Genomic DNA, 20,314 nt, shown 5'->3' on the forward strand with positions numbered 1-20,314 from the left:
AGGAGGAATGCTGCCTATGACCCCAAGAACACCATCCCCACCGTCAAACATGGAGGTGGAAACATTATGCTTTGGGGGTGTTTTTCTGCTAAGCGGACAGGACAACTTCACCGCATCAAAAGGACGATGGACGGGGCCATATACCGGGTGAGAACCTCCTTCCCTCAGCCAGGGCATTGAAAATGGGTCGTGGATGGGTATTCCAGCATGACAATGACCCAAAACACACGGCCAAGGCAACAAAGGAGTGGCTCAAGAAGAAGCACATTAAGGTCCTGGAGTGGCCTAGCCAGTCTCCAGACCTTAATCCCATAGAAAATCTGTGGAGGGAGCTGATGGTTCGAGTTCCTAAACATCAGCCTCGAAACCTTAATGACTTGGAGAAGATCTACAAAGAGGAGTGGGACAAAATCCCTCCTGAGATGTGTGCAAACCTGGTGGCCAACTACAAGAAACGTCTGACCTCTGTGATTACCAACAAGGGTTTTGCCACCAAGTACTAAGTCATGTTTTGCAGAGGGGTCAAATACTTATTTCCCTCATTAAAATGCAAATCAATTGATAACATTTTTGACATGCGTTTTTCTGGATTTTTTTGTTGTTATTCTGTCTCTCACTGTTCAAATAAACCTACCATTAAAATTATAGACTGATAATTTCTTTGTCAGTGGGCAAACGTACAAAATCAGCAGGGGATCAAATACTTTTTTCCCTCACTGTATTGGCCTTCACAGACAAAAACACACGAGAAGCATAACATTCATCAAGTACAGTTACTGTATTCAGGTTTCTGAAATTTCAAGGGGGAAAAAATCAAGGACATGGAGTTCCAAGCTTTATTTTTATATATCTGTTGTTGTGAAATATAATGAACTGTGAATACAATATATATTGATCTGTTTCAAACATAAGTAACCGGATTTAGCCCAAAGCTCATTACCATGCAATCATCTATGCTTGGGAACAGAGGTCAATTACTTAGCCCGCCTTTTCTTGACAGCAAATGCCCTTCTCAAAACCAGCAAAATCCTAGACAAATATTAGTGGAAGATGAATCAATAAGGACAAAGCATACACCCAATTATCCTGATATTCACATAAACACAGAACCGTAGAGACAGACCATGTGCAGATTTTCAGAGGCCAAGTCAATGAGGCGACTGATGCCATAGATCAATAAAGAGTAGAACTCTAAACACGCAAATGCTATCTGACAGCCAAGTCCATATTCCCCTACCCTGGAAAAAAGCTGAAAAGTCCTGCATTTTCCCTCCCATGGCCTGTATTTGCAAGGTATGGATTACATAGGGGTTCTTAACATTTAACATCCTTCTATCTGTTTGCAATCTAGTTGTTATGATTACAAAGCATGCCGTAGCAATTTTTGATAAGCAGTGAAAGAGGCTGTTCTGGTTTCTTCTAAGTATGTCATCCTCTCAGGGTAGATACAAAATACTAACAGTGGCTGCCATGAAACTGGGATTCAATATTAGCCGTTCTAAAATAATTTACTATTGTATAAATTGAATACGTTAGGCAGGAAATAATTTGTTATTCATCAACGTAGCATCCTGCAAATATTACAAATGCCACACAGACCTGTATCTTTTATACACAGGAAAATCACGACATAGCTAGCTAACTAGCATCAGGCAGAAGAGGTTGCACTAACATCCCCATGTAGTAAAACATGGAAAGCATAGTAGTTAAAGACAGAGCCCTTTGGCAGATTGGATATAGATACAGATTGGGGCACCTCGTCTACAGTACAGTATGTCCCCATGCAGCAGACAGCTCCAGGGCCGTGTGGTTGAGCCGGAAGTGGTAGAATGACAGGTGACCCTGGCCAGGGGCTGTGGTGATGTGTGGTGGCGCCTGCTTCCTGGGGACCTGAAGGACAGGAACCTCCTGCCTCTGCTCCGAGGGGAGAGGAAGTGCCTGACATGCCTCAGTCAGGGTGGTGAAGAAAAATAACCTGAACTGTAATTATAGCACTGTATCATGTTAGACAGAGCCCCAAGGTATTACCCGATCTATGAGCTATAATTGTGTTGGAGCCTTTTTGTAAAGGTAGGGGGTCGTGTCTTCCATCTACCCCATTATACAACATTAAGATAGGAAATCATCATTGTATATTTCTCTGTAGTACATGTGTGACTTTTTAATACGGACATCCTCATTTGCCCTCAGAGACCAGTTCACCAGAGACAACATAATAGTCATCTTACATATGCTGCAGTTTACAAAGAAAAATCAGTGAGTGAAATGTCCTTCATTGTTGCTTGTTGCTCGATAACGCTCTAATTGGCTAATCAGGGGCAGCGATTGGCGGTAAGTGGTATGCCAATTAGTCTAATTGGAGTGTGACTTTCTGGCTAGTTAAAGTGAGACCGCTGATGTTGGCATGAGTTCAAAGTGGCACTTTAGGTCAACCCGTAAAGTGCTTTCATGGGCACTGACCTAATGATTCATGAGTCAAACTCCATTCATAAAGATCTTTGGCATATTTTGCTGCCATTATGAAGGTCTCCTGCTGTGTCTGAAAGAGGTCTGAGGTATGGATGCTGTAAAATCAACTAAACTAAAGCCTTGTCTACTTAGTATGTTGAAGTGTGTAAGAACTGCATATTAAAGCAATGCAAATAATGTGTTTGAACCTGCATTTCAGGCACTGTAGCCATGGGGTAACAAAAAGGGAGACTTTTCAGTGGACAGCCATCACACCGATAATGGGTACAACATAATGGGTACCAGACTGTGCACACAGACATTAAAGCTGTGATTTTCTATGCATTTACCTGCTATTCTCAGGGCTGACCAACCCCCTGCCCCTCCAACCCAACTTAGCACATGTTGAGATGGTGCCCAGGACATGGTATAGAATCTGAAACCACTTAAAGAGGCTTTGTGAGCGAGCGACTGAGGGTGGGAATATGAGAAAATGAGAAAGGTTTCCCTAAACTTGGGGCCAGATGAAAAACACCCTCCCCCATTAAATACCCATCAAACTCTGCTGGAGCGCTGAACTCTTTGGGGGGGGGGGGGGGGGGGGGGGGGGGGGGGGGGGTCGTGATGGCCAAAAATAACATCAGACCTGTTCCTATGGAGACAGGGGGCCTTGGTGCACAGACCTTTTCTCTCATTCTTCAAAATTATTCATGTTGATGTCATTCGTCTCTTTCGGAACACGCATGTTCTGCGTGTGCAGACAGATTACTTTTGTTTAAGGCCTCTTACATGTGTGTTGTGCGTGCATGCGTGTATGTGTGTGATAGTTGTGCTGATAAAACGTGTCCATCTAGTTAAGAACCCCAGGGAATGTGCACCCCCAGTCAGTCGTCACAGCAGTAGTTTGCAGTAGCCATATTCAGAGACCTCAGGGGAATCAGATCAGGGGGCCCATGCTACCACCATGCACCATACTGCTACAGTAATATAGAGCGCCTGGTGGCCATTTATTGCAAAGTTCCAGTGGAGGTATGCTTAACATGAGGTTAGGTGTAGGCTATGGGTGAGGGACCATTTGACTGCTCGAGATACAAGTCAAATATGAGCCAGTTGAGCACATTCGCCTGAGGAGGGCAATAAGAGGTTTTCAAACGGTTTTTGCACTACCTCCTTATGTGTGTTTGGGAGATCAGGGGGAAGCTGAGGCAGACCTAAGCCCAGGGCAGTGAAATTTCAATAAAGCCAAACCAGTCACCAAAGCGCCCCTAATTTCATAATTGAAAGCATGAGTGTATGGGGACCCCCATTCTTCGAGATGAGTGTTTTGATAAAGTTCAGGAAGCAGGAGGTGGGTTTGTGGAGAGTTTCTTGGTTTCATTGAAAAATGGGCTTTGGGAATCTAATTCAATGGGCTAGGTAAGTAGACTACTGTAGGTAAATACTGTACTGTCAGAGGCATAAATCATAACTCTGCTGTCTACCTTCACAAAGACTGACATTCATCATTCAACACACAATGTCACTTTTGTCTTGTATCAACAACACACAAATGCAGAAATGTTGAACCGTGAGTTCTGATCTGGACATGATCTAAATGGGAATGTTAGCAGCAAACACACCCTACAGTGGAGTTGAACTAGTCAAAGGATGGTTTTCTGTGATATGGGACTGGGGTCTGAGGCATAGATAAGACATATCAAAGGAACAGGCGCTACTTGTTTCTATCAAAATAAATGTAGAACACATAGGCCTACATGTAGCACAAGCATACATCTTCATGTTCATATGTTAGCTACGGAGTGTAGGGAGGAAAACATGTATGTGCCTGATTTATAAAACATTGCAACAAAAAGCAAAAAAATAAGCTTAGCAAAGCTAAAACTAAATGGTCCTCATGCCCTACGACTCCCATTGTTCTGCACTCAACGATGCTAATGATAAGCCATAGCTAGACCATGGCTAACATACTCGCTAACAAGCTAAGTAAACAAACCTCAAACTAACCTTTTAATGTCTTATCTATTCCCTCCCTTGACCTTTATTTTACCCTTTTACCCTTTATCCTTTACCAACATCTGGAAAATAAATTTACAGAAGGTCAAACGCTTTGCAAATCTAGATCTACAGTACACAACATACAGTGGCTTGCGAAAAGTATTCACCCCCCTTGGCATTTTTCCTATTTTGTTGCCTTACAACCTGGAATTAAAATAGTTTTGGGGGGGATTTGTATCATTTGATTTACACAACATGCCTACCACTTTGAAGATGCAACATATTTTTTATTGTGAAACAAACAAGAAATAAGACCAAAAAACAGAAAACTTGAGCGTGCATAACTATTCACCCCCCCAAAGTCAATACTTTGGAGAGCCACCTTTTGCAGCAATTACAGCTGCAAGTCTCTTGAGGTATGTCTCTATAAGCTTGGCACATCTAGTCACTGGGATTTTTGCCCATTCTTCAAGGCAAAACTGCTCCAGCTCCTTCAAATTGTGATGTACAGCAATCTTTAGGTCATACCACAGATTCTCAATTGGATTGAGGTCTGGGCTTTGACTAGGCCATTTAAATGTTTCCCCTTAAACCACTCAAGTGTTGCTTTAGCAGTATGCTTAGGGTCACTGTCCTGCTGGAAGGTGAACCTCCATCCCAGTCTCAAATCTCTGGAAGACTGAAACAGGTTTCCCTCAAGAATTTCCCTGTATTTAGCGCCATCCATCATTCCTTCAATTCTGACCAGTTTCACAGTCCCTGCCAATTAAAAACATCCCCACAGCATGATACTGCCACCACCATGCTTCACTGTGGGGATGGTGTTCTCGGGGTGATGAGAGGTGTTGGGTTTGGCCAGACATAGCGTTTTCCTTGATGGCCAAACAGCTCAATTTTAGTCTCATCTGACCAGAGTATCTTCTTCCATATGTTTGGGGAGAACACCAAACGTGTTTGCTTATTTTTTTCTTTAAGCAATGGCTTTTTTCTGGCCACTCTTCTGTAAAGCCCAGCTCTGTGGAGTGTATGGCTTAAAGTGGTCCTATGGACAGATACTCCAATCTCCGCTGTGGAGCTTTGCAGCTCCTTCAGGGTTATCTTTGGTCTCTTTGTTGCCTCTCTGATTAATGCCCCCCTTGCCTGGTCCGTGAGTTTTGGTGGGCGGCCCTCTCTTGGCAGGTTTGTTGTGGTGCCATATTCTTTAAATGTTTTAATAATGGATTTAATGGTGCTCCGTGGGATGTTCAAAGTTTCTGATATTTTTTTTATAACCCAACCCTGATCTGTACTTCTCCACAACTTTGTCCCTGACCTGTTTGGAGAGCTCCTTGGTCTTCATGATGCCGCTTGCTTGGTGGTGCCCCTTGCTTAGTGGTGTTACAGACTCTGGGGCCTTTCAGAACAGGTGTATATATACTGAGATCATGTGACAGATCATGTGACACTTAGATTGCACACAGGTGGACTTTAACTATTATGTGACTTCTGAAGGTAATTGGTTGCACCAGATATTATTTAGGTGCTTCATAGCAAAGGGGGTGAATACATATGCACGCACCATTTTTCCGTTATTTAATTTTTAGCATTTTTTGAAACAAGTATTTTTTTTTATTTCACTTCACCAATTTGGACTATTTTATGAATGTCCATTACATGAAATCCAAATAAAAATCCATTTAAATTACAGGTTGTAATGCAACAAAATAGGAAAAACGCCAAGGGGGATGAATACTTTTGCAAGGCACTGTATATATAAAAGTATGTGGACACCCCTTCAAATTAGTGGATTCGGCTATTTCAGCCACACCCGTTGCTGACAGGTGTATAAAATTGAGTACACAGCCATGCAATCTCCATAAACAAACATTGGCAGTAGAATGGCCTTACTGAAGAGCTCAGTGACTTTCAACGTGGCACCGTCATAGGATGCCACCTTTCCAACAAGTCAGTTCGTAAAATGTCTGCCCTGCTAGAGCTGCCCATGTCAAATGTAAGTGCTGTTATTGTGAAGTGGAAACTTCTAGGAGCAACAACGGCTCAGCCGCAAAGTAGTAGGCCACACAAGCTCACAGAATGGGACCGCCGAGTGCTGAAGTGCGTAGCACGTAAAAATCACCTGTCCTCGGTTGCAACACTCACTACCGTGTTCCAAACTGCCTCTGGAAGCAACGTCAGCACAATAACTGTTCGTTGAGAGCTTCATGAAATGGACTTCCATGGCCGAGCAGTCGCACACAAGCCTAAGATCACCATGCGCAATGCCAAGCATCGGCTGGAGTGGTGTAAAGCTCACCGCCATTGGATTCTGGAGCAGTGGAAACGCGTTCTCTGGAGTGATGAATCACGCTTCACCAGCTGGGAGTCCGATGGACAAATCTGGGTTTGGCGGATGCCAGGAGAATGCTACCTGCCCCAATGCATAGTGCCAACTGTAAAGTTTGGTGGAAGAAGTATAATGGTCTGGGGCTTTTTTTCATGGTTCGGGCTTGGCCCCTTATTTCCAGTGAAGGGACATTTTAACGCTACAGCATACAATGACATTCTTGACGATTCTGTGCTTCCAACTTTGTGGCAACAGTTTGGGGAAGGCCCTTTCCTGTTTCAGCATGACAATGCCCCCGTGCACAAAGCGAGGTCCATACAGAGATGGTTTGTCGAGATCAATGTGGAAGAACTTGACTGGCCTGCACAGAGCCCTGACCTCAACCCCATCGAACACCTTTGGGATGAATTGGAACGCCGACTGCGAGCCAGGCCTAATCGCCCAACATCAGTGCCCGACCTCACTAATGCTCTTGTGGCAGAATGGAAGCAAGTCCCTGCAGCAATGTTCCAACATCTAGTGGAAAGCCTTCCCAGAAGAGTGGAGGCTGTTATAGCAGCAAAGGGGGGACCAACTCCATATTAATGCCCATGATTTTGGAATTAAATGTTTGACGAGCAGGTGTCCACATACTTTTGGTCATGTAGTGTAACTTATAAATGTGGTATAGACCTCACCAATGCGAAAAGCAGTTATAGCCAACCCTATTCAATGTTTTTGATCACATTGCTTAATATCGTTGTTAGCATCGAGACTTAGTGAAATGTCCTAGGGCACCTTCACACACCACAGGCATTCTGCACATCTCAACAAGCACGCTGTAAATCAAAGTTTGCTTTGACTTCATAAATGGGTCCCTGCACCACTACAACGTCAGTTGTGGTTGTTCAGAAATGCAGTGTGACCAGCCTTATCAAACATAAGTTGTTGTGTTTGCATTGAGACATGCTGAAAGCTTGGGCAAGAACAGACTGTCTCTAAGCCTTCTTGCTCTTGTTGTTTGGCATTGTGATCATTATACAGAACCTTGAAGCTTGGATCATGGGAATGGCACATCTTCCGGCTGCCGCAAGACCAAATGGAGCTGGAATGACATGGAGGCGTTTCAGGTATTTCTCTCTGACTCCCCATGTCTTTCATTTCAACTCCCTGAAACCTTGTTTGCGTTTAGAGGGTCGGGGTGAGGGGGATGCCCCGGTTGGTCCATGATGGCTTTAGCTGCTGCTCCGCTGGAGCTATGGCGGTCGTAAACGTCCATCAGGACAGCCTGTTAAAGTTGGCCCAACCACTGCTTTCATGTGCCTGTGGTGGTGCCTTTTGACGTGGGCTGGGCTTGGGTGACGTCAGCCAAGGGGGCTCGTCCTCTCTCCTTAGGAACGTTTACCCCCCCACCAAAACAAGCACCATCACCACCACCACCACCGCCTCAAAAATGTGAAAAACACAATAGGGGCACTTACTGAAACACTAATTAATGGATGTTCGAACCAACAGAGGGCCAGAGCTTATTGTCCCCTGGCCCCTTATTAAGGATCAGGATGGGGGAGGTTGGCAGGAGGTTGGAGGAGGTTGGGAGAAGATGGTCAACGGGGGTTTAACTGGTTGACTCAGTACTTTATTCTTAAGGAGAATGAAGCAAGAAAGTCTGCAATAAAAACCTTTACTGAAATGTGTTGACACTCAAGTGTTGAATTTCAGTTTGATACCATACACTGTTTGCATTGTTCTAACGTTTAGCTACACTAATTGCCTCAGCCACTATCCACTGGCAAGTGTTACATTATTACATTTTAGTAGACGCTCTTATCCAGAGCGACTTACAGTTAGCGAGTGCATTCATTTTCATACTGGCCCCCCATGGGAATCGAACCCACAACCCAGGCGTTGCAAACGCCTTGCTCTACCAACTGAGCTACACGGGATTATGCATGTAAGCCCAAAGTATGCAGACTCAGTGATGAGCCAAATGGACTTGAATGCTAAACTCCTAATGACTGCATTAGAAGGACCTGTGGCCCCATGCCTCTATATTTAAATGCTCAACAATCAAGTCTCTATTGTCAACATCCCAGAATCTCTATGTAAAAGGTTGGTGACCTGCAAGGGTGAGAACAGGCCCTATTACGCGCGGAAAGAAGAATAAATAAACAAGCTTTTCATTTTCAAGAATCTCTGTAATACAAACCACCATCCTTAACTGCTGGCTATAGTGCCTGGAGTACCAATCGTTCTGTATAACAAATGAATCCACTTTAAATATTGCTTAGCCTTATGTCTGCTTCAGTTGAACAATCCCATGAGAATAAAAAAGTTGTAGGCTTGGGAGTTTTCTTCTATAGTTTCTTCTACAGTATAGATAACTTTGGTTTTTCAGAGGGAGACGATGGGTCTCCAAAATGCTAGTCGGATCACTTTGAACTGGGACGCTTTGTAAGCTGCTTGAGGAAGATATGTTCAAGCCTCAGCAAAAGGTCACATTCCCTGGCCCTTAACTGGCACAATTAATATTTATAAGGATTTAATGCCAGAGACATCCTCCTACCAGCACACACACACAAACGCACACGAGCACTCACGCACACGCACACACATCGCAATATGTCGTTTGTACGAAACTTTCCTTAAACACTGTTGTCATTCTGAAATTATTAACATAATTGAGTTCATTGGTGGCTAAACCCTAGTCAGCACTGTCTATAGTGTACACATTGAGTATTATTTTAGAACATAAAGAGGAATGGAGCAGGGAATGACGGTCTGGACGGCCGTCCTGGCGGTTTCTGCTGCCGGCGGATAGAGCGGGACGAACAGGGCTAACCTGATTATAGGCTCCCATCGCTCTTCTCTTTGTTTGTTTATGCTCAGTTTTGTCCCTGACCCGGGCAGCAGTTACAATGGGATTACGTCCTCTTTTACAAGGGGAAGAGAGGAGAAGACGGAGCATCCTAAATGGCAGGGCGGCTAACCCAAAGGAGAAGAAGAGAGACTGGGAAGAGAAGAGAAAGGATGAGAGAGGGTCCAAGTCCACTCTTTATAATAAGCCTGTCCGATGTGGTTCTGGTGCCCTAATGACATTCAAAAGGACAAGAGCGTGGGCTCCCAGCACAAGAATGTCATATTGTGTACAGAGACAGACAGAGAGAAACAGAGCGAGAGAGGCAGGCATGCAGGCAATACTTTGTGTGATTTAGCTGATGGGGTAACATTGGTGGAAAACCTCTCCCTTCCTCCCACACATCATATAAGTTATGAGGTAAAAAAGGATTTGGTGCTGCTGTAACATGTCATTCTGACAGTGACATCAGACCTTAAGTATTGTTAGGAATGTGGTAGTTACAGTGAGCCAGATCAAAGAGCCATAGCTTTAATTAATGATTGTGTTATTATCAGGTTTTAAATACTTGGCTCTGTACAGAGAGAATAAAACAGAAGTATGAGTCACAATGCATGTGAACTGTTGCTCTTTCTTTCCTAGGGCACCTGTTTGACATATGACTCATGTAGTTTAAAGGGATAGTTCCACATGTTGGCAAGTAAGCACTTTTTTCTACTTACCCAGAGTCAGATGAACTCATGGATACTGTGTGCAGTGTGAAGAAAGTTGAAGGTAGCTGCTCCTGTAGACTAGCAATGGCTTACTTGCCAATGCTAGCAATGGCTTTGGAAAGTACCTTCCTTCACACTGCATACAGAAACATAAACATTTTATTCATAAGTTCAGACTCTGGGTAAGTAGAAAAAGGGCTTAATTGCCAAAATCTCAAACTATCCCTTTAAAGCTTAAAAGCAAACAAAACAGTTGAAAGGTTCAGTCCTGTTTTGTAGACAATAAAAAATGTGTTAGCGCCAGGACAGAACCCCATTATTTAAGTTTTAGGTATTTTGTTATGACCAACTTTTAATGTTTAACACACTAATTAGCCTACCACTTAAACCACAATAACAATGATAATGCTGACTATGCATTATCTTATTCCATCTATTTACAACTAATCATCATCATGTTTTATAACAGTGTTGACAATTAAATCAATAGCCTACTAATAGCCTTGTTGATTACTCATGTACACTAAAACATGTTTTGGCTTTTTATCTATAATTATCCAATCCCTCAGGTTAAATCAAAAGTACTGTGTATGCTTGAGATGACTGTATAAAATTCCCCAGTTAAATTATTTATACACGGACTCATTTTAAACCCCATTCACTCTTCAATGTTAGACCACATAGCCTACAGATGATTATGCAGTGTTTATGCATCAAAAACCACAATATGCTGAAGTAATTTTGAATGGCTAAATGATGCTGCTATAAAGAGATTCCCAGTACTTTTCCGTACATTTGAACAATTCAAACAATTCTCTGTGACCTGAGTCACATATCAGCACGAAAAGGAACATTGCTATGCTTTAGACAGCCAATGCAAAAGTCATTCAAAGTTATGCAAATTGCCAACGTGGAACGTGTCACATCCAGACCAACATTTTCATGAAAGCTCAAAAGAATCCCTGAATGAACATGCTTCCTTCTTTTCTTCCTGGTTTTGCCCATGGAGTTTCCTGATCCAAAAGGTGAAATCCAATTTAGCATTCAGTTGAATCATAATTAAAGATGTCTGTAAGGCTCCATCTCATTTGAGTGTTCTGGGAGTCTGTCTCCTCTGAGTTCTTTGCCTGGGAAGGTGTTAATACGCCTTACTGCTTTTCTGAGCTGGCCTCAAATTGACAAGGACCTGCAATGTTGATTTTCTTATATTTGCTGACACTACATTGTCCTGGAAGTTTAAATAACACGATTTCAAATCAAATGTTATTTGTCACATGCGCCTAATACAACGGGTGTAGACTTTACCGTGAAATGCTTGCTTACAAGCCCTTCACAATGATGCAGAGTTTAAAAAAATATATACAGTATATATAAAAATAAAGAGGAATAAAATACACAAGAATGAAGCTATATACAGAGAGTACCAGTACCAGATCAATGTGCAGGGGTACGAGGTATTTAAGGTAGATATGTACATAAAGGCAGGGTAAAGTGACTAGGCATCAGGATAGATAATAATAAGAGTAAGAATAAAGAACAGAGTAGCAGCAGCATATGATGATTGTTAAAGTGTGTGTGTGTGTGTGTTGTGTCGGTATGCATGTATGTGTTATGTGTGCGTATGTAGTGTATGTGAATGTGTGTGGGTTTTGTGTGAGTGTCAGTGTAGTGTGTGTGAGTTGTTGTGTATATAGTGTGTATATATAGTCTCGTGAGTGTGCATAGAGTCAGTGCAAGATAGGGTCAATGCAGATAGTGTGGGTAACCATTTAATGAACTATTTATTTAGCAATCTTATGGCAATTTAGCAGTCTTATGGCTTGGGGGTAGAAGCTGTCTCGGAGCCTGTTGGTCCGAGAGCCTGACGCTCCGGTACCGTTTGCTTGACAGTAGCAGAATGAACAGCCTATGGCTTGGGTGGCTGAAGTCTTTGGCAATTTTTTGGGCCTTCCTCTGACATCGCCTGATATGGAGGTCCTGGATGGCAGGGAACTCGGCCCCAGTGATGTACTGGGCCATCCGCACCAATCTCTATAGCTCTTTCCGGTCTAGGGCGGTGCATTTGCCATACCAAGCGGGGATGCAGCCAGTCAAGATGCTCTCGATGGTGCATCTGTAGAACTTGCTGATGATCCGAGGGTCCATGCCAATTCTTTTCAGCCTCCTGAGGGGGAAGAGGTGATGTCGTGCCCTCTTAATGACTGTGCGGGTGTTTGTGGACCATGTTAAGTCTTTAGTGATGTGGACGCCAAGGTACTTGAAGCTCTCGACCCACTCCACTACAGCCCTGTTGATGTGGATGGGAGCGTGCTCTCCCCTCGTTCTCCTGTAGTCCACGATCAGCTCCTTGGTCTTACTGATGTTGAGGGAGAGGTTGTTGTCCTGGCACAACACTGTCAAGTCTCTGACCTCCTCCCTGTAGGCTGTCTCATTGCCGTCGGTGATCAGGCCTACCGCCATCGTGTCGTCAACAAATTGGATGATGGTGTTGGAGTCGTGTGTGGCCATGCAGTCGTGGGTGAACAGGGAATACAGGAGGAGAATAAGCACGCACCCCTAAGGGGCACCCGTGTTTAGGGTCTGCGTGGCGGAGGTCTTGTATTTGGAGTGAGAGGGATCCTAGTCAATATCAAAACTTTCCCAATTCTGTATCATTCGTTTACTCTTTCTATTATTACTCAACTACTCTAGTACTTTTCCATTCTCAGTGTTCAAGGTCTATGCAAATGACTTTGGAGGGGCGTGAATGGTGTTCTTAGATATCAAGATAATGTAAGTATTTGTTTAAGGGTAAATAGCACATGCATATTTCAAGATGTTCATGATTATGTGTATTTCATGAGTCAAGCAAGAGAGCCCCCCCCCCCCCCCCCCCCCCCCCCCCCATCTACACACACACCCACCCCACCCCCATCTACCCACCCCACCCCCAGTATACATAGGAGAATAGGGAAGAAGGAGAGTTATTCAGAAGCAAATGAGCGTCAGTCTTACAGCTCTGAGACCATCAGACAGAAAGGACCTGGAATCCTCTTTGAGCTGCCAGAAGCTTCTACAAGACAATCCTGCCATCAGCACCATGGGCTGTCAGGATGGGGGCTAATTGACACATTATTGTCAAAAGAGCAACCAACTGACTACAGATCGCTGAATGCTTTTATTTCCGTCCAAACCAAAAACTGTGACTGTGTGGTGTGTACAGTATGTGTATGTGTGCACGTAAATGCACGCTCGTGAATGATTTTGGGGGCCCATTAACTTTTGCAATCCTTTGTGCCCCGAAATCATAGCACAGGCTCCAACTTTCTTCCGTAGCAGATATGGGCCATATAAGTATGAGTTTTTCCTTCATTATGCTTATCCCATTTCTTGTCTGGAGTCCCCCATGTTCCAAGGCTCTGTAGGCCCCCGCATGGCAGGGACAAGGTCCTTCTCTCTCCCAACGGCCTCCATTGTTCAGGGGACCTTTCCTCTCATTGCTGCCCTTGGCTGGACATGGCCCCCAACCACCCACCCAAGCCAGTGGTGTCAGGTCAGGCACGGCGCAGGCCTGCCCTCCAGACTGGACCCCCACCTCTCACAGTTTGCGGATCACTAAACAGGACAATCACTCTATCCATCTTTTCATGGGGCATTGTGGAGCTGCCCAGAGTTGAGAAAGGGGCTTCTTTCAGTGGGAAAACTTTTCTCTCTTTTTTCATTATGCTTTTTTGGGGTTGCGGATGGGTTAAAAGAAAAGCCCTCACAGACTATGTGTCTCTTATTGCAAGGCCTTCTCCCTTTTTGGAGCACACATCCAGGATATGAAGAGGAATCAGGACATCAAAGCTGGAGATAGACTGAGCGTGAGAATGCCCCCCCCCCCCCCCCCCCCACCTCCCCCATCCTCAATATTCAAACCAACTGTCAATATACCTATCAAGGAGTACATTTACATGCACACTAATAATTCAATATTAAACTGATTATGGCAGTAGGCCGAGTATGGCATTAGTCATGTAAACACCTTACTCTGCTTATCTTAATGGACGTAAGGTCATAAAGAAGTAAGTATACGCCGATACCTCTTTTTCTGAGCAATATTTTGAATTATTGGGACATGTAAATACCTTAATCGGAGTTCCAGCGGTGTATTTGAGCTGTGCATGTGCTAGCACCAGCAGACCAAGACTCCCTCTTTTGCTTCGAGTGAAGTGAGTTCGGAAGAAACAGAAAGTATGCATCTTAGAAATAGTTTTCACATACAAACTTTATATGTCCGAACTCAAACAAACGTTATATGGTCGCTGTGGTAGAATGTTTATTTTGATTGACGATTTATCAAAGTCCCTTCAGGTAGCCTGACTTCAGATGTGTCCATGTAAACAGGATTATTAGGGAAATCGTAGCCCTGCTGCCGCCAGATGGCGCTATTATTCCTTACGTCATTTGTCATTGCCATTGACGTCCTGCATTAAAGCTACAATATCTAACTTTTTGGGTGACCCCAACAAATTCACATAGAAATGTGTATTACAGATCTGTCATTCTCATTGAAACCAAGTCTAAGAAGCGTTAGTTCTATGTAATCTAGTTCTATGCTTCGTGTTCTTGAGTTTGTTTTTGCATCTTTTATTTTCGGTTTCGTATACCAGCTTCAAACAGCTGAAAATACAATATTTTTGGTTATGGAAAATATATTTCATGGTTTAGATGGTACAATGATTCTCTACACAGTGACTGCTTGTTTTGTCACATAAACTGAAATTAGGCAAACTATTAGAATTTTAGCAACCAGGAAATGGCGGAGCAATTTCTGCATATTGCATCTTTAAGCGGCACAGCTGGTAATACACTGGTGTCCCCCAGCGACCGTTTCTTACATAAAACGTCCTCTATTCAGGCTGCAAAGGCGTCAGTTTCCTCCTTCATTTGATTTAATGGCCCGCTGGCCTAAAAAAACGGAGAAAATGTTTGTACTGTCTTAATAAAACCCACATTTCCACCACCATTTTCGGATGTTGCACACCGCGTTAAGCGGTTGCAGCAGTCTGTTGTTTATTGCTGGCTGAATGTGGTGCACAACATCAGTAAGTAGCATTAGTCAATCTAGCATGGTGGTGACAGTATGCATATTTTACCTGTTTTTTTAGGCCAGTGGGCCATTAAATTGAGTTAAGGAGTAAACAGATGTCTTTGCAGCCTGAATGGAGGATGTTTTATGTAACAACTGGTCACTGTTTTGGTAAACAGCTGAGGGATGGGGCTGGAGAAATGTAACCACTCTTAAATTCATAGACAGAGCTATGGATGCAAGGACTGACCATCCATGATATTAACATTATAGTTTTAAACATGTTTTGAGGCTATAATTTTTTTTCAAACAGAGTAAAGTTTAAATTTTGGGTTATGGAGTGCAACAGTTGAATTAATCTCAAGAGGCATTTATAAGTTATATTCTTAGAGAATCAAAACAACTTAGGTACAGTTGTCAGAGACTAATTATATTCCATGACATGTAAAGCAACAGACGATTGTTGTGACAGATATACATAAATATAAAGTTATTCAATTTAAATCAGCTGACATAATGTAATTCATTGGTCAATGCAAAGATTACAATTTAAGAATGCCACGTGCTTCCAGTAACTGAAATTTCACTGAAAATCGTGAGTAAATCTTCTAATGATAGTGTTTTTGCACCGTTACACCCATAATGTGGGAGGACACTATTGTTGGTTAAATTGACAGACATGACACAAAGCTATACTGACAGTAGCAGGCATTTATTCATCAAAATGTCACTAACAGATTATTAGAGTGTGAAGCCAATTTCATGACTCACTTAACAAGAACTTGAATGAGCGACCTACCCACTCCAGACCCTTAATTTAAAGGCAAGTTCCAACAATATGAGACAAGATCATCAAAAATGCAATCTGTTAAATCCTGAGTGAGATGATCAAGGTAGATACGCACTATTTAAAGGCATATTTGTAGTTTTGCAGTTCAAAATCACACACACTTCTATCACAACACACTATCTATTTCACCACTTACGCGACACACTGTAACGGAAAATTGTAATTTATAATGGTAATTCTGGGTATTATCAACAGTAAAATACAGTGAAACATATTTTGTTGGCAGGGAAAGAATTGCTGTATTTTGAATGATACTGTAATTCCATCCAAGAGAATACAGTTCCGTAGCGTACTTTTGGAGCGCCAAAATCCTTTTGACCACTAGTGGTTACATGGTATTGTTGTTTCTGGCTCATTAACATATTTTGAGGTGTGCCTTGTAAGAGGCTAAATTTGTTGCACCCGTTAGTGAGAGTGCTGTAGTAGTTAGTTGATATGTGGTAGTAGTGCCACACCACTTTAAAATGGATAGGGGACAGATTGGAGTGGCAGCAAGTCTTAACCCTTTAAAGCGCAACTGCCCCTAAAAAGCAACTTCTCGTTTTGAAAATGGCCTATGTGGCATCGATATGAGTCAGAAACTACAAAGTGTAAATAGAATAATTTAGGTCATAAAGTCAGTCTCGTCCAAAACAGAGATTTGCGAGATGATAGGTAAAAATGGTATGTCACGGAATGAAGGATACATCAACAGTTTTCCGTGGGTTGGGTTTATTTTAATCCTGCCCACATCCCCACAGCTGGCAACACCCAAGTAATCATCAATTCGGAGCGGGCTGCATAATGCCCATGGTCAATTTGGTTTGACATTCGATATCCCTATGGGGTTAGTTAGGGACCATCAGTAAATTACACAATGTACATGGGACAATATTTTTAAAAGGTCAATAGCTCCAAATTTCAATGACTTAAAAACCTCAAACCAACTAATTGTAGAAATTCATATACAAATATTGAAAGCATTTAATGAGACAACTAAAAGATGTGCAACATGAAAATATTGTCCAATTTACATTGTGTCATTTATTGACGGTCCTATCTATCCCCAGAGATAGGCTATCCAAAGGCAAACCAACTTTGCAACGGTAAAACACCAGCCGGCTGAAGTTTTTTGGCGAAATAATTAGGCTAACTCTTCACACCTGCGAACACACACAAGAGACACCCATATTTAACCACACCCGGAAACCAACTCACGTTTGAATTTAATCATGTCATGGCCGCTAGCATTTCTTAATGAAACAAATCTAAAATGATGCCAAATCAGGAAGTGCAGTCTCCCTTTAATGGTTGAGCATTTTTCCATGTGCTTTTGGTCTGTTTTGCTCTGGAGTTGCTGCCAGTTTAGAAGTCTTTGTTAAGGCCTCTAGAAGTTACCTGGCTACCCAGACTCCTTGCTCTGGCCAAACGCTATGCCACGCCCACAGATGTTAGTTTCTTCTCTGAAATGAGTCTGGATCTGAGTACCTCCCCGACCGTTCACAAAATGTGAACACATTCGGGGCCGTCTGATTGGTCCAAAAACCGATGGGTTGGGCCAGAGCCAGAACTCGTGTGGGTAAAGCGGCAGTTTGAAAATCCGTCATTTGCTTTGAAACTTGGATTGGTTAGAGACAATTCAATCGCTGATGACTTTGTTTTGTACAACGCCCCTCGTGCCCCTTCTCACCACAAACGACTTCAATGATTGCAGTCTCAGACTAAAGTATATAGCGAACGACAGAGGAGCGGAATAATTTTGTGTAAGTCGTCAGGCTACTCTAGAAGTGTAAGTGATATAAAACACAAAATATTCATTGATATGTTGTATGTGTAAACACATTACCTAGCAGCCAACCTGCTTGCACCAATCCCATGTAATTACAGTAAAATACTGTGAAATACAAACCCCACCTCCCCACAATGAATTTCATTCATCCATTTATTCACTCATTCATTTCGATTACAGTGGCATTTACTTTTTTACAGTATAATACAGACAATTCTACATTAGTGTACTGTGTGTCATTACACAATACTTGCTTTGATACTGTATTTAGATTATAGTAGGTGTACTGCAACATGAAATAAAGTAACTTACTTGCCAATGAGCTGCCTGTAAGTTACTGTCAAATTCAATGCTACCCCTTTACAGTGTACATTATAGTTTAACATGAGCACGAGTTGACCACATGAGATGGCCAACATAAAGCAGTTATGTCTGGCACGCAGGCTTCCTCTGAGCCATGAACCCTGAGATACTTCTGGTGTCAACCATGCTCTGTATAAATGGACCTACTGAATATCAAATGTGTTCCCTGTGGCCTTTTTGCCAGAGCCCCTGTTCGAGAACAGAGATTCCTGTCTTTCTCAGTCTGATGTATGGAGTCAGAGCGTCTCAAAACTCATTGAACCATTCAAGCAACCACACTTCTGAGAAACAGCACTTTGCGGAACTGTAATTCTTACTATGGTAGTCCCATCAGTAATCTATTTACTATTATTGGTCAGTCAGATAGATCAAGGCAAAGCCAGTGTCTCACCTACTCAGTGAGTTTTATGTCTAACCAAACATTTGAGTTTGACTCTTTTTGTCTTTCACACACACAGAGAGAGAGAGAGAGAGAAAGCGAGAGAGGGAGAGAGAGAGAGAGAGAGAGAGAGAGAGAGAGAGAGAGAGAGAGAGAGAGAGAGAGAGAGAGAGAGAGAGAGAGAGAGAGAGAGAGAGCAATCTGCCACGTCTCCATTAATCTCTGCAGAAAGAGAGGGGTCTGCCCAGGGTTTGGCCTCCACTGGGGGTGAGTTGGGAATCCATTTGACTTCATTTGGCACCAAATTAATCTTGATCACCATAAGCCAAATAAAAGGTGGCTTTGAGGGGAGAGTGTCTTTGGGAGTGGTGGAGAGATGGATCACAGAGACAGTGGTGTGAGGGAGTGTTGGGCCTCTCACAATGAGATTAAATCCTGTGAGTCTCATTTTCAAATTGCATGCAAAGGTGATGATGTAATTTGTGTGGAATAAATGTTATTTCAATAATCGAGGGGCCATGTATGTTAATACATTATTATGTGTAAGTGAAAAAACAGTGGAGAGTGAGAAAGTAAAAGAGAGATGTATGTACAAAATCTAATCTAATCAAATTGTATTGGCCGCATACACATATTTAGCAGATGTTATTACGGGTGGAGCGCAATGCTTGTGTTACTAGCTCCATCAGTGCAGTAATATCTAACAAGTACTTAACTAAACATGGTGGCTTAGCTCTGTGGCAGCCAAACCAGATCAACATCAACCTACAAAACTTGTGTTTAGTTTATAATGATGGTGGCAAAAATGATTGATTATGACCTCTTTAAATTGAGCTTTCACTTATTAACATTGTTATGTGGAAGATATTCAGATTCCCCATTCAGGTTTTGTTTTTGTGCAGTGCAGACTTCAGAGCTGTTCTTTTGATTTACAGCAGGGGTCGGTGGGGGTCGGGCACTGCCATAGCCCATAGACTGAGAATGCTGCCCATTAATCTTTGATACCTGCTACACAGTACTTTAGCACTCCTTGTGTAGTTGGTTTTCCATTATAGGTCTGTGATTTATTGTGGCATCAGGGGGTCCCTGAGGTGGTCTGCTTCCAAGGGCCACGATTTATACTTTCAGAGACGTCTCAACGTAGGACCAGCCCCTCTAATGAAGGAGAGGCCTGGACCTTCATTGACCAGCTGGTTCTGAACTCTGCAGTACCAGGTCCCCATACTAAACTACTACTCACTGAAGAGTAAGACACTGAGAGAGTTGATCCATCAATGGAAATAAACCATCTACTCTGATTCGCATATTCACACAACAGAGCCTTTAACTAACAGTAGCCTATTAGTGTAAAGTCTTCCATTTTCACAGCTCAATATGTGTGCAATTATCAACTGGGCAGGAATCTCGCTCAGTAATGTACAATAGACACACACATTACTAAAACTGAAACTTCATGACCAGCAAACTTTTGCAGAAGTTTACCGAAGCACATTTCACAATCCATAGGCTATACTGAAAATGTCGCCCCGCCCTTAAGTCGTTAACCTCTATAGGTCAAGGATGTCTTGAGGGATGACCCTGTATTAGCA

This window comes from Coregonus lavaretus (genome assembly GCF_964263955.1).
Source record: "Coregonus lavaretus genome assembly, chromosome: 4".
Taxonomy (NCBI): Eukaryota; Metazoa; Chordata; class Actinopteri; order Salmoniformes; family Salmonidae; genus Coregonus; species Coregonus lavaretus.